Source organism: Saccostrea cucullata, unplaced genomic scaffold (assembly GCF_032062105.1).
Source record: "Saccostrea cucullata isolate Sc308-1 unplaced genomic scaffold, CSIRO_AGI_Scuc_v1 ctg6905, whole genome shotgun sequence".
Classification (NCBI taxonomy): domain Eukaryota; kingdom Metazoa; phylum Mollusca; class Bivalvia; order Ostreida; family Ostreidae; genus Saccostrea; species Saccostrea cuccullata.
The window spans coordinates 1,628-17,228 of record NW_026928965.1 but is presented as its reverse complement, the minus strand read 5'-3'; the positions used below and the strand labels follow the sequence as shown (position 1 = coordinate 17,228).

General features: G+C 32.1%; 1 long non-coding RNA gene across 1 annotated transcript; it reads left to right on the top strand.

The window, feature by feature from the left end:
- The first annotated feature begins 612 nt into the window (after positions 1-612).
- On the top strand, positions 613-15,377 carry LOC134279429 (uncharacterized). The gene is made up of 3 exons (XR_009994628.1): positions 613-763; positions 2,888-3,048; positions 15,221-15,377. It is a non-coding gene; the product is annotated as an uncharacterized LOC134279429 (long non-coding RNA).
- Positions 15,378-15,601: the final 224 nt, after the last annotated feature.

The window sequence follows — 15,601 nt, the reverse complement described above, 5'->3', positions numbered from 1 at the left end:
CCTGCATGGTGTGCAAGCGCTACAGATTAAAGTTTAAGTTTTTTATTTTGAATTTGGATTTTGTTTCATCCCTATGTAATTTGATTCTGGTTGTAACGCTGTATTTGATTGGATAAAATTAATCAAATGAATGATAATTGAATTATATGGAATGAATTAAATAGCTACCCATTTTATACGGTATAAACTGGGTTGGAACAGTTTGCGCTTTCTTATAAACTGCTTCGCGTTCGGTTTATAAAGTGTAACTTGTCCAACTGACAAGCAATCCTTTATGGTTTTTTTAAAGCTTAGCTTTATTTGTTTAAATAGCCATATTTTTCTTCTAATAGCATCGAAAATGATACCGATGATGTCGAAAATCTTATCAAATTACTGCTGAAAGATAAATAAAGGTAATTGTGAATAATAACTGTTTTTTTAAAAGCCACTAAACTTATTATTTACGAAAACTATTTTGAAGTATGATAATTTGAAGTGTAAATGCAAAGAGTAAAATATTTAAGTATGTCTGTTACGTGAAAAGTAGAGGAGATACTTGAAAAGAGGTCATGTAACACTTTTCATACATGCATTCGTGCAATTAAAATCCATGACACTTGTTTTGAAGGAAAAAACACTTTGAAAAGCTAAACGTCATAAACTGCCCTCAAGATTCTCTTTTTACGTTGCATTTATCTATTTAACCTGCAATTTTCTATATGCTAAATCCAGTTCATTTCAGTATTGATGCTTGTACTTTGACATTTAAAACGGAAACAAGGTAAGAGAATTTGCGACTGGTAGTTCGAGCATTATGTGTATAATTGCTTAAAATAAGAGTACAGGTACAATTTTGAAATAAATAGCCATTTTATTCAAATAAAGTTTTTAATAAATTGCAGGATAAATTAGAAAAACATTTGCTTTATATTTTCTATAAATGTCTGAAATCGGTAAAATTTGAAAACAATCATCATGATCAGTTTTAACTGATTTTAGAATGATTGACCAGTAATGAATTCATAGTATTTTGGATTTTAAAAATTGTCATGTAAATCATAGCAAACCTCTTGCTGGCTTTTGTGAAAACAAAATCAGCAATATTTTCTTTTTCATAGAAAGATCATTTATTTTATCATTTTTATTTATTTGTATTTCTTCATGAACAGTCACTTCTTCATCAAAAATGAAAATAAAAAATACAATTATGTAGAATGGAAAAAATAACAAATATTCCTTAAAATTGAAACAAAAAACACTTTGGAATGTCGTTTTCTGGAACCCGTAAAATTTCTTTAATAGCATTATCTTAAAGGTGCTTTGAAGTTAATATTTTCTCAAAATTTCGGTATAATATCACGACTTATCACAAGTTTTCGTGGATGTTTGATTTTCGTTGTTTTCGTGGTTTGAAGAGAACCACGAATTCATGTCCACAACGAAATGTATAATGTTACATACGTAACTACTCAGCGATTCTTCATCCACGAAATCAAATCCCCACAAACCAAGAGTTTTTCTTCAAACCACGAAAATTTGACCCGACGAAAATATTTGATTTTACAGTATATATTGAAATAGATTTCACACGAAAATATACCAAAAATTCATATTTTATTTCGAAGTAATTGAAACTTCGAATTTCTGGACGGGTTTGGTTGACACATCCTTGCACTTTCACAAATTTTGATTTTATTCTTAATACTAAGAAAAGTGAAAAGTTTGTTGTGTATTAATTGAAAATATTTTAACTTTACTCCAGAAAATTCATCATAGAAATGTTCGAAAGCAAAACCCACTCACAGTATATTGTCAGTCCGAGCTCAGTGGTGTGAGCAGACTTTAACAATTGAACACACCCGGAGAATCGTAAATATTAACAATTACAGAGATTCTGCCCTATTTTCAAAAACAGTTTACGTTTTAAAAGTCTATTCAGTTTGTTAATTTCTGTACACAACACTGAGCACGGACTGACAATACTCGTGAGAGAGATTTGATTGCGAACATGTCTACTCTGAGTTTCCTGGATTATAGTTTTAATATTTTTCACTAATGCACAACAAAACTGTACTTTTATGAAGTATTAAGAATAACATTGAAGTTGGTGAAGGTTCAAGGATGTGTCAATTAAACCCGTCCAAAAATCTGAGTTTCAATAACTAAAATGAAATAAGATTTTTATCATATTTTCATGTGAAATTCTAAAACAATATGTAAGTCGTGATATTATACAAAAAATTCCAGAAAATATTAACTTCAAATCTGCGTCTTACCACCTCTAATGCAAAAAAGAAAAAAAAAGAGAAAAAGTCGCTAGGCCTTCTTTCCATCAAGACATGCTGATATTTTGTGTGACCGAACGGCAGGAGATGCCTCCTCCTCCATGGCACCTAATCCAACTTCTGATGTTTAAAGAGGTCCGTGTTTGTTCTGCCTCCGATTAGTAGTGTTTCTTTTGACCTTTGAGTTTGATTGATTGATTGATTGTATATTGTTTAACGTCCCTCTCGAGAATTTTTCACTCATATGGAGACGTCACCGTATGCCGGTGAAGGGTTTCAAATTTTGACCTTTACTCGGCACTCAGGGCCATTGAGCAGTGAGGGATCTTTATCGTGCCAACGCCTGCCGCTGACACGGGACCTCGGTTTTTAAGGTCTCATCCGAAGGACCCGCAAATTTCACTTCAATGTGCCGAGCGCATGACGAAGGAACAGTTACTACCCACTTTAACGACTAGGTCAGTCGCGGCCGAGATACGAACTCGCGACCTCCCGATCATGGAGCGAGCGCTCTACCGACTGAGCTACCGTGAACGGTTTTGAGTTTGATAAGTGTTCGTTACCTCCATATTTCACTTGTATAATTTGCTTAAAAATGGTTCCTAATTTTATTTAACCAGATGAAGTTGATGCATGTATTCATTCTGCTTGTGCTAGCTGTTGTGCTCGATGTTATCGAAGCACAGATGAATCAACGAAGGATAAGTGGAGGACCAAACGACCCTTGGTATTGTTGCCGAAAGACCGTGGATCGTTGCTTAGAATGGTGTAGATAATTAAGGTAATTACTGATAAGTATATACATATGTACGTTAGGAAGCATACTGAAGGGTACACACACTCGCACACACACACACACACACACACACACAGAGAGAGAGAGAGAGAGAGAGAGAGAGAGAGAGAGAGAGAGAGAGAGAGAGAGAGAGAGAGAGAGAGAGCTATGAATACATAATATCATATCCTCTAGTGCAATTAAGTTTAAATACTGAAGATATATAAAAATTGATACACGCAACTATTAAATTTTATTAAAATAATCCAATTGTTTTAATAACATTATATAAAAATGTGTTTATAACAACGATGTGTAAAATAACAGGAGGCCCAGGGACCACAATGCTCACCTGAGTAACTTTCGCAATGCTGTTTCTCATGAAATTTTTCCCCTTGTGATACCTATTTTGGCCCCGCCCTACCCTGGGGGGGGGGTCAGGATTTGAACAATTTAGAATCTTCATTACCCCAGGATGCTTCCACATAAGCTTCAGCTTTTCTGGCCTCGTGGTTCTTGAGAAGATTTTTAAAATTTTTTCCCTATATATTTCAATGTAAAATTGGATTCCCTATTGTGGCCCCGCCCTTCCCCCGGTGGTCATGATTTGAACAAATTACAATGTACACTACCCCAGGAAGCTTCCACATAAGTTCATTTTTTCTGGTCCAGTGGTTCTTGAGAAGAAGATTTTTAAATGTTTCCTATATATTTCAATGTAAAACTTGAATTCCTTATTGTGGCCTCTTCCTACCCCCTGGGTCATGATTTGAACAATTTAGAATCTACTTACCCCAGGATGCTTCAAAATACATGTATGTTTCATTCATTTGGGTCCAGTGGTTGTTTGGAAGAAGATTTTTCCGATATATTTCAATGAAAAACTTGGATTTCCTATTGTGGCCACTCCCTACCCCCGGGGTAATTATTTGAACAATTTAGAATCTACACTACCCCAGGATGCTTCAACATAATTTTCAGATTTTCTGGGCCAGTGGTTCTTGAGACCAAGATTTTTTAATGACCCACCTCATTTTTGTCTTTTCTTGATTATCCCCCCTTTGTCATAGAACTTTGCCCTTTTTTTAACAATTAACATTTCCCTTCACCTAAGAATGCTTTGTATCAAGTTTGGTAAAAATTAGCCCAGCGGCTTTTGAAATAAAGTTGAAAATTTGAAAAGTTTACAGATGGACGGACGGCCAGCTAGAAGGACGACGGACAAGGGTTATCAGAAATGCTCACTTGACCTTTCAGCTCAGGTCAGTTGAGCTAAAAAGGCTAGGATTACAGTGACGATCTCAAGTAATAAGGGTTGTTCGAAAAGTTCGTGGTCCTCTGTCCTAACTTTTTTTTTTATTTGACGTCATATGTTATTCAAATTTGGTAGAAATATTTTAATAATAAATTAAAATGATTTGTATTTTATTATTTTTTTTTAAAATATCATGATTTATTCAAAACTTATTCAGATTTAAAAACTGCAAAAATCAGCTCGCGGAGCAAGTCAACATTTAGAAAGTTACAAACAATACACTAAGTAATGTCTGCAATCATATTTTCTGTAAAATGGAGCAAAAACGAAAAACAACATAGAAATTCAAATTAAAAATTGAAACATCGATTAGTATTCCAAATGTTGGCTTGATATTTGCTTCGTTGAAAAGAAATCAACTTGAGAGAATAGGTACCCCGGCCCGTATTTAAAACGACAAAAACGATGACTTTAAGAACGTCACGGAGCAGCAGATAACGATGCAATTTTGTGTTTTACTAAGGAAAAATCCTAAATAAACTCTTAAAATGTTGGAGGAATATAAAAATATGTCAATAGTGAGTTGAACATGTGAATACAAATAGTACAGACTGTATTTCAGAGACAAAGACTCTGTATCGGATGAGGACAATCTGTGAAGAAACGGTTTCACTGTAAAATTCTGAACAAATCTTTTAAAAATTGGAACGTCAAGGAAAAACATAGGTGCTTCAGTGTTGCTTATCCCGTGAAAGCAGAATTAAGTAATAAAAGAAATCAAAACCTTAATAAAGGAAATTATACATTGAGAACAATTGTTAAAAAAAATAAATGTCAAGTATTAGAAAAAGATTTTTAATTGGTGGGCATTAACTAATGCTGTTTGAAATGTATAGGGATTGTATTTTATTAAAGAAATTTTTGACGCTATGTTTTGACGTTTCATTGCCGTTAAGTGTGCTTCGCGGGTACAAAATATGTTGATTTAAGGTGAAATAAATTGATTTCTGTTAAATTGAAGGAAATGAAACTCCAGACATCAACAGGTCCAGTCCAAAGACTATTTCTACCCACGTTGTTATCTATATCTACATATACTTAGGTATTTAAACCTACCCAAAGTATCTATTTTTACCTACTTACTCGCATTTTGTGGCCAAACGTAGGAACGGTGCAACATGGTGAGCACTGAATTTCTTCATACAGTCACACTGATTATGATTATGACAAAAATTGGCCAAAAAATGATTACTTCGTATATAATCATTTTTGCATAGAAACTAATGTAAAATTGCCACTTCAGGAAGTAATCATTTTTTGGCCAAAATTTTGTCGTATTCATCAACAGTGTGATTGTATCAAAAATATGGGATTTACCACGTTGTGTTGTTCAGTCTTTTGACCACAAAATGTAGATAATACAAAAAGTAGGTAAAATAGCTACTTTGTGTAGGTTTAAATACCTGCGTAGCTATTAATAGCTACGTAAGTAGAACTAGTCTTTGGACTGGACCTGATCAACAAAATAAATATATTTACATATAATATTGTACTTATTTTAAATTTTTAGTGAGTATCATAACTAAAATTGATACAATCCTCGAAATTTTTGAATAACCCTCTTACAAACAATCCAAATCTGTTAACAGGGACTTGAAAACCGACCCCCAGAAAATCCAGATGTTGGATCAAACGCATAGGAGGCATAATCAAATAAGTACCCTGTGATAAAACATAGTGTCCTTCTGTACATGATTATGTTTTGTTTGTTTGTTGTTTAATGTCACTCTAGAAAATTGTTCATCCAGGGTCATTGAACAGTGAGAGATCTTTTTCATGCCAACACCTACTGCGACACGGGACCTCAGTTTCTACGGTCTCATCCGAAGAACCGGTCTCTACGTCCCACAGTGGGATTCGAACCAAGGAAGTAAGGATCAACTCCTTACTCCGCGACTCTAGAGCAGACGCTCTTACCAATTCGCCACGCAAGTGACGTACATGATTTTGCCACCTGCTTTTAAAGTGAATTATGCATTAAGAATTGTTTGCGCACACATACTGTTTGATCTTTAGCAAATTCTAAAATAGGGACATACGTCATGCTTCAAAGATAAATGATGAAACTTCATTTTTACTAAATTTTAATTCAGTTATCTGCAGATTTAATGAACTATGTACTCCAACTGGTCTTCTGGACTAGTTTTGAAAGTAATCTCTTCCGAAAACTTTATAATTGATACGTTTTGGACAGTTGGTCCAACATATCTACCTTAAAACGACTATGTGCTTTTACCCAAAACGTACTTTTGATATATCCTACACAAACTGGATTTCTCTAAGCTTCATAAAAATCTTTACAAAGATACATTATGTACATTGCCAGGTCCAGAAAAATGCGCTGTCTTTTCTCCTTACAAAACCTTTTAACTCCTGAAAAAGTATGAATTTCAGACAAACTGTGCATAAGCATATTGTTAAGGTCATGTTAATTAGTAAATAACTAACTTCTCATTTGGTATTTACGACTGTTAATGCTGATTTAACGGTCGCAAAATGAGTTTTACCGGTGACGCGTAAGCGGAGCAGGTAAAACGAATGTTTGCGACTATTAAATCAGCATTAATGGTCGCAAATATTAAATTTGAAGACTAGTTATTCCCATTCTAATGCAATTTCTGCATTTTGTTTGTTGTTTATATACGTCTTATTTTTTGAGTTTTGTTACATGAAATTCATTAAGGAGCATTGTGTTTTGCGTCGCTCTTTTATTTTGTTGCAGTAGAAAGGTTCATTCTCGTTAATGCTCGTTGTACTGCTTCAAACATCAGTGCATTAGCCAATCAACTCGTTTTTTTCAAAACAGTTGCATTAGAATTTGATAGAGATTCTTAAAAACTTCAAAAGAACGTTTAGAAAATTAAAATAATCACATTTTTCAAAAGCCAATAATATTGAAATGTACGATTTAAAAACCGAACACAACCATCCCTGCGTATATTAAAACCTAGAATTTTTAATATCATACGCAACTGCATCTTATTAAGACATACAATTTCATATCTTTTTATTGGTCATCAAGAAAATGATTTTATTAAAACAAAATACTGATTCTACACCCAAGCACTCTGAAGTTAATATTGAAAGAACGCTGGAGTTCTTCAGTGACTACATAATATGTTATGTAGACTTTGGAGACCCTGTCTTCCAACAAATTGTTCAAATTTCGATGGGCAACTAAATTGTGTGAAATACTTTGTTACTTATTATCTTCACCTTTTCATTATATCTAAATTATCTTGGCATTTGATTTAAGAAGGACACTGCCGCATATTCAACAAGTACATTCCAACATTACCACCAGTTAAACGTTTTAAGCAAAAACAAACCTTTACTGTATTCTTCATGTATTGTCAGGATACCGTTACTATACACGCACACATTCACCAAGCTGAAACTCACAACTAAAAACCATTTTTGAAATGCATTCATTTTTTACTGTTTGATACATTTTAATTTTTTTTATTGTTTTAGTACGAAAGGTACTAGGTAACAGTTGAAATGATATGGCAAACAAATTCCATTTTCTTTGACAAAATGTAAAACATAATATTTTTTTATTAAAGGTATCTAGATCTGCTGCTGTGAATGAAAGACGGAATATATTACTGGGCGCACACCTAACATCATTGGATAAATTTCAAGGAAAAAAAACAATTCATTTTTTCTTTGAATGTTTAATATAAGATAAATGAAAAATAAAGAAAATGTTTACTGTTAGTAAAAATGAATCTATGGCATTCTTAATGTTTTCAAAGGTTTGTTCAAAGCCCCCAATGCAGTATACAAGGGGTTATCAAAAGTTCGTGGACGTGAGCCGTAAAATTGAAATTACTTAAGGGAAACAATGATATTTTTTTTTCGTATTCGACAACACTTTACTGTCTACAGATAACAAGAGGCCCATGAGCCAAATCGCGCACCAGGGTAACTGGCCATGCTGAGTTTTCACAGAATTCAATTCCCCATTTTCAAACCCATTTGGGCCCCGTCCTACCCCCAATGGTCATGATTTGAACAATATAGAATCTACACTACCCTAGGATGCTTCCACAGAAGTTTCAGCTTTTTTGTCCCAGTGGCTCTTGAGAAGATTTTTTCCTATATTTAAAGTTAAGAATGAAGTTTGAAATTTATTTATTACAGTACCCGCATCGTTATTCTTTACAGGATACACGATACGATAGGATACACGATACGATAGGATACACGCACGATAGGACAGGATACAGGCACGATAGGATACACGCAAAACACGATAAGCGCGAAACACGATAGACCTGATAAACGATCTTCACGATAGGATAAACGCAAAACCTGATAGGATTGTTTCAAAATGCGGAACGTTTTCTGACAAGACGAAAATATTATTTTGTTTAGTTACTGCAATATTTTAATTTAAATACTTGCAGAGCTTCAGATCAAAATTATAATGTACATTTAATTATTATAATAAAAAAAAACTTGAGATCTCTGTGGTAATTTTACAAAAGTTGTTTATTTTCATTAAAAAAAATGTTGACAATGATTAAATGGATTATTATGAAATGGAGACTGTAATTTTTTTTAAATTTCTTCTCAAGGGAGTGAATTTACGATTATTTGTGTTAATGTCAAAATTCCCATCTTAAGGTTGAACTATGAATAGTTTTATTATGGATATTTTAGCATACATGTAATTGTTGCACAAAAAGTCCTTACATAATTATGTTCCGTTTCTCACGGGTACTATTATAAAATTTTTGAAACTCTATAAATAGATTTATTATTTATGAAAAAATATACATTAGAATTTTCTATCCAATAAATTTATCTACAAGTACCAAGTTATTTCACGGAAGAAATTTACGCAATAAATTAAATATTTGTATTAAATGTCAATTTACAATCTGCGATTTATCCAAAAATCGCAATTAAATACTGGGGTTTTAAAATCTTTAAAAAAAATTACAAGTACAATACCGGCCGAAAGAAAGATTCAAAGAAAACGGCTTTAACAAAATTAATAAATTTAACATGATAGATCACAAGAACTAAATGGTTCAAGAATATATAATTAATTTCCTGAATAGAAATCTTAATAATTGTTAATATAATGGCGCTCTGCATTTGTACATGTAAACTGTGTCAACAGAATTTCTGCTACAACTGCACATGTACATGTACGTTTACGCTAGGCTCTTACTTATGTACATGTAAACATTTATATACCAGATACTTAAAACCTCGTATCAATTAACAAACATTGAATGGTTAAATACTTTTTTCTTTACAATACAAAACACAAAAATTAATAAACAAATATTAAAAGATGAAATGTGACTTTTCCGACTAAATAATTATAAATTATTGCTATTAAATTTTTTGTGTACTGTTTCTAATAATAACAAAACATAGGTTTAAGTCGGTAAATGAATTATGAAACCCTGAAAATCATTTTGACCTACCCGGTAGTAATCTCATATGAGGCATATTCGAAGGGCGGGATGTTGAAAGTCCATAACCAATTTAAAATTAGATAGTAAACAAGATCTAATCAAATAGCCAAATATAATATTGAATTCTTAAATAAAGTTAATATGTAGTGAGATACCGTAAAAATAATGCGAGCTAATTTTCATAGTTTATAATGTTAAAACTGTTTCATCCGTTTCTACGATCAATGAAATTGTTTCCTAGAATTAATTTTGTCCGTATTACGCAGAAAACCCGATGATCCGAAATTGCACGTACCATAAGTGCAGAATTTTTTTAAAAAGTTTATTTAAAGACTTATTAACATAAGCATAATGGAAACATTGTACAAAATGAAATAAATCAGCGGATTGAGTTTAGGAACTTCATTTCATTAAAATGATTTATTTGAATCTTTATTTAAAATTCAAGCAATGAGATGATTTTTTAAATCCATAAATTGTACAATTATTTAATATATTTTGAATTAAATCTTTGATAAATTTGTTCACACAATTTAGAAACAAAATCCCCGCGAAAATAAGTACATGTAGATGCGTTTCATTAGAATCAGGTAGTATGCTAATTGACCCCAGGTGAGAAATCAGTATAGGTATGTTGACGGTGATCACACACACGGACCGAGGTGTCAGTTAGGGGAGAAGGGGAGTGGATGTTGACCACACAGGAAAGCAGTGGGCTGATTAGAGAGCTACACATACGTGTCAGTTTTCTGGTAAGAAAAAGGTCTTCGATTTGACACCCCGGTGGATTATATTTTCAGTTTATTTCAACGCCGAAAAGGTAAGCTGTTAAAAACATCATGTTTTTCATATATTTTTTTAGGTTATCTAAATAAAATTTTAAATAAATTTTCATGATTTTATTCAAATTTTGAATTTTTTTTATTAATTTAGACATATATCAAGGAATTTATAATTAGCTAATTAAATAGTGATAAAAAATAAATTTAAAATTTGAACGTATACGGCCAAAATCGGTGTTAAAATCATCTGGATCAATGTCTTGTTTTATAATTTTTGTAACATCAAGACTTTAAATAATTGTGCATACATGCAGATCAAGGGCGTAAACATATTAGTAATATTATCAGACGATAAAAAAGGAATAAAAAGAATATTGCATGAAAAAAAGATACATATCAATATTCTGCTTATTATTTATTTATTTGCTTTTTGGGTACTACAGTAATGTATTTCTGATTCATTTAAGAACATCATATAAATAATATCTAATTTTGACAAAATAAATCATACAATTCGATAAATTATTTAAAAAAATATTATTATTTAAAATTAAGACCAGGTGATCGATTATAATTTCATTTCCGAAAAATAGAGATACTGTTTAAATTTTGAAAATCACTCTCTGTTTTACCATGATATAATTATTTTATTTATTTAATTAAAAAATAATTAATTAATCAATTTATTCATTTATGAAATACGCTATTTATTTATTCTTTTCAATATTTCTTTTAATGTTGGATAAAACTTTCTTTTCTCTTTTTTGGTTGATATTTATTTTAGTTTAAAAGAAATCAACTTCAGAAAGCATATATAGGTAGTCACGTATTCAAAAGGAAAACAAAAACAAAACACGATGAAAACTTTAAAAACGTCACGGAGCAGCAGATAATGATACACGCAATTTTGTGTTTCATACATGTATATAAAAAATCCTTCTGTAAATTAAACTCTTAAAATGTCAAATTATAAATAATTATTTTCCTGCTAGAGGCCTTTTTTTAAAACTAAAATATATGATAAACAAAAATTGCAGCGAGTTTTGGTAAACAAATGTTTGGACATGAATGACAAGTGACTCTTGAGAAGATTCTTCGTATTTCAATGTATAACCTGGATTCCCTATTGTGACAGAGACTACCCCCAGGGATCATGATTTGAACAATTTGGACAATCTGTGCTTCCAAGAATTTTCACTTTTCTGGTTTCACTTATTTTTTAAGAATTTTTGTCTTTTTTTGAACAAATCTTTTAAAAGTTGAAATACAGTTGGAAAATGTGAAAAGTTTACAAATGTCACAGCTAAGAAAGACATAGGTGCTTTCAGTGTTGCTTATCCCGTGAAAGCAGAAGATTACAGTAATTAAAGAAATCAGAACCTTTACAAAAAGGAAATTATATATTGTCATAACAATTGTTAAAAAAATAAATGTCCAAGTTTGGTAGAAAAATAATCAATGGATTTTTTAATTTTTTTAAAAGCATTTAAAAACTTATTCAGATTTAAAAAATGCAAAAATGTGTGAAACAATCAATACACTAAGTAATGGATATATTTTATTAAAGAAATTTTTAAAAATTGTAACATCGATTACATGTTTTGACGTTTCATATTTGCTTCGTTGAAAAGAAATCAACTTGAGAGAATAGGTGCTCCGTATTTAAAATGACAAAAACGAAGACTTTAAAAACGTCACGGAGCAGCAGATAACGATGCAATTTTGTGTTTTAAAGTGAAATAAATTGATTTTTGTTAAAAAAAATATGTCAAAAGCGAAATCAAACACAGGCCGTATTTCACACATCGGTTTAACTGTAAAATTCTGAACAAATACTTTAAAAAGTCAAAGACTATTTCTACCCACGAATTGCTATAAATATATTTACATTATACATATTGTATTTAAAAAAGGGTTTTCAGTTGGTGGGCATTAACTAATACTGTGTGAAATGTATAGTAATATTTTTTAAAGAAATTCTTTACTATGTTTTGACTTTTCATTGCTTTAAGTGTGCTCACATTTTGTGGATTTCTGTTAAATCGAAGGGAATGAAACTTCACACATCAACAGGACCTACATAGCTATTTATAGCTACATTTGTATTTAAACGTGCATTTTTACAAGGTGGCCAAGCACTGAACTGAATTTCTTCATACAGTCACACTGATTTTGATTATGATTATGACAAAAATTGGCCAAAAAATGATTACTTCGTATATAATCATTTTTGCGTAGAAACTAATGTAAAATTGCCACTTCAGGAAGAAATCATTTTTCGGCCAAAATTTTGTCGTATTCATCAACAGTGTGCACGTGACTGTATCAAAAATATGGTATTTACCATGTTGCGTTGTTCAGTCTTTTGGCCACAAAATGTAGATAATACAATAAGTAGGTAAAATAGCTACTTTGTGTAGGTTTAAATACCTGCGTAGCTATTAATAGCTACGTAGGTAGAAAAAATCTTTGGACTGAACCTGATCAACAAAACAAATATATTTACATATAATATTGTACTTATTTTAAATTTTTAGTGAGTAATATAACTAAAATTGATATAATCCACGAACATTTCAAACAACCCTCGTTAACAGGGACTGAAAAACCGACCCCAGAAAATCCAGATGTTAGATCAAACGCATAGGAGGTATAATCAAATAAGTACCCTGTGATAAAACAAAGTGTCCTTCTGTTCATGATTTTCTTTTGTTTGTTTGTTGTTAACCTCACTCTAGAAAATTGTTCACTCTTATAGAGATGCCACCACTTGCCGGTGGAAGGCTACAAATTTTGTCCTATACTAGGCAATCAGGGCCATTGAGCAGTGAGGGACTTTTTCATGCCAACACCTACTGCGACACGGGACCTCAGTTTATACAGTCTCACCTGAAGGACTGGTCTCCACGTCCCACAGTGGCATTCGGACCAACGACGTAAGGATGAACTCCTTACTCCGCGACTCTAAAGCAGATGCTCTCTTCACTTCGCCACGCAAGTGACGTACATGGTTTTGCCACCTGATTTTAAAGTGAATTATGCATTATGAATTGTTTGCGCACACATGCTGTTCGATCTTTAACAAATTCTCAAAGGGACATACGTCATGCTTCAAATATAATTGATGAAACTTCAAATTTACTGAATTGTTATTCAGTTATATGCAAATTTAATGAACTACATGTATGTAATCCAACTGGTCTTCTGGACTAGTTTTGAAAGTAATCTCCTCCGGAAACGTTATAATTGATAGGTTTTGGACAGTTGGTCCAACATATCTACCTTAAAACGACTATGAGCTTTTACTCAACACGTACTTTTGATATATCCTACACAAACTGGATTTCTCTAAGCTTTATAAAAATCTTTACATTGATACATTATGTACGATTGCCAGGTCCAGAAAAATGCGCTGTCTTTACTCCTTACAAAACCTTTTAACTCCTTGAAAAAGTATAAATTTCAGGCAAACTGTGCATAAGCATATTGTTAAAGTGATGTTATTTAGTGAATCACTAACTTCTCATTTGGTATTTACGACCCTTAATGCTGATTTAACGGTCGCAAATTGAGTTTTACGGGTGAAGCGTAAGCGGAGCGGGTAAAACGAATGTTTGCAACCATTAAATCAGCATTAACTGTCGCAAATATTAAATTAGAAGATTAGTTATTCCCATTATAATGCAATTTCTGCATTTTGTTTGTTGTTCATATACGTCTTTTTTTTAGTTTTGTTTCATATCCTTCTTTCATGAAATACACTAAGGACCATTGTGTTTTGCGTCGCTCTTTTATTTTGTTGTAATAGAAAGGTTTCATTCTCGTTAATGCTCGTTGTACTGCTTCAAACATCAGTGCATTAGCCAATCAAATCGTGTTTTTCAAAACAGTTGCATTAGAATTAGATAGAGATTCTTAAAAACTTCAAAAGAAAAATTAAAATAATCACATTTTTCAAAAGCCAATAATATTGAAATGTACGACTTTATACACTGAATATAACCATCCCTGCGTATATTAAAACATAGAATTTATAAGATCATACCCAACTGCATCTTATTAAGACAGACAATTTCATATCTTTTTATTGGTCATCAAGAAAATGATTTTATTAAAAAAATTACTGATTCTACACCCAAGCCCTCTGAAGTTAATATTGAAAGGACGCTGGAGTTCTTCAGTGACTACATAATATGTTATGTAGACTTTGGAGACCCTGTCTTCCAACAAATTGTTCAAATTTCGATGGGCAACTAAATTGTGTGAAATACTTTGTTACTTATTATCTTCACTTTTTCATTATATCTAAATTATCTTGGCATTTGATTTAAGAAGGACACTGCCGCATATTCAACAAGTACATTCAAACATTTCCACCAGTTAAACGTTATAAGCAAAAACAAACTTTTACTGTATTCTTCATGTATTTTCAGGATACCGTTACTATACACGCACACATTCACCAAGCTGAAACTCACAACTAAGAACCATTTTTAAAATGCATTCCTTTTTCACTGTTTGATACATTTCAATTTTTTTTATTGTTTTATTACGAAAGGTACTAGGTAACAGTTGAAATGATATGGCAAACAAATTCCATTTTCTTTGACGAAATGTAAAACATTATATTTTTTTCATTAAAGGTATCTGCTGCTGTGAATGGAAGACGGAACATATTACTGGACGCCACTCTAATATCATTGGATAAATTTCGAGAAAATAAATAAATCCACATGTTCTTTGAATATTTGATATCAAAGTAATGACAAAAATGTTTACTGTCAGTAAAAATGAATCTATGACGTTCTTGATGTTTTCAAAGCCCCCAATGCATATACAAGGGGTTTACAAAAGTTCGTGGACGCGAGCCGTGAAATTGAAATCGCTTTAGGGAAACACTGATTTTTTTTTCGTATTCGACAACACTTTACTGTCTACAGATAACAAGAGGCCCATGAGCCAAATCGCTCACCAGAGTAACTTTGGCCATGCTATTCTTTCCCAGAATTCCCCATTTTAAAACC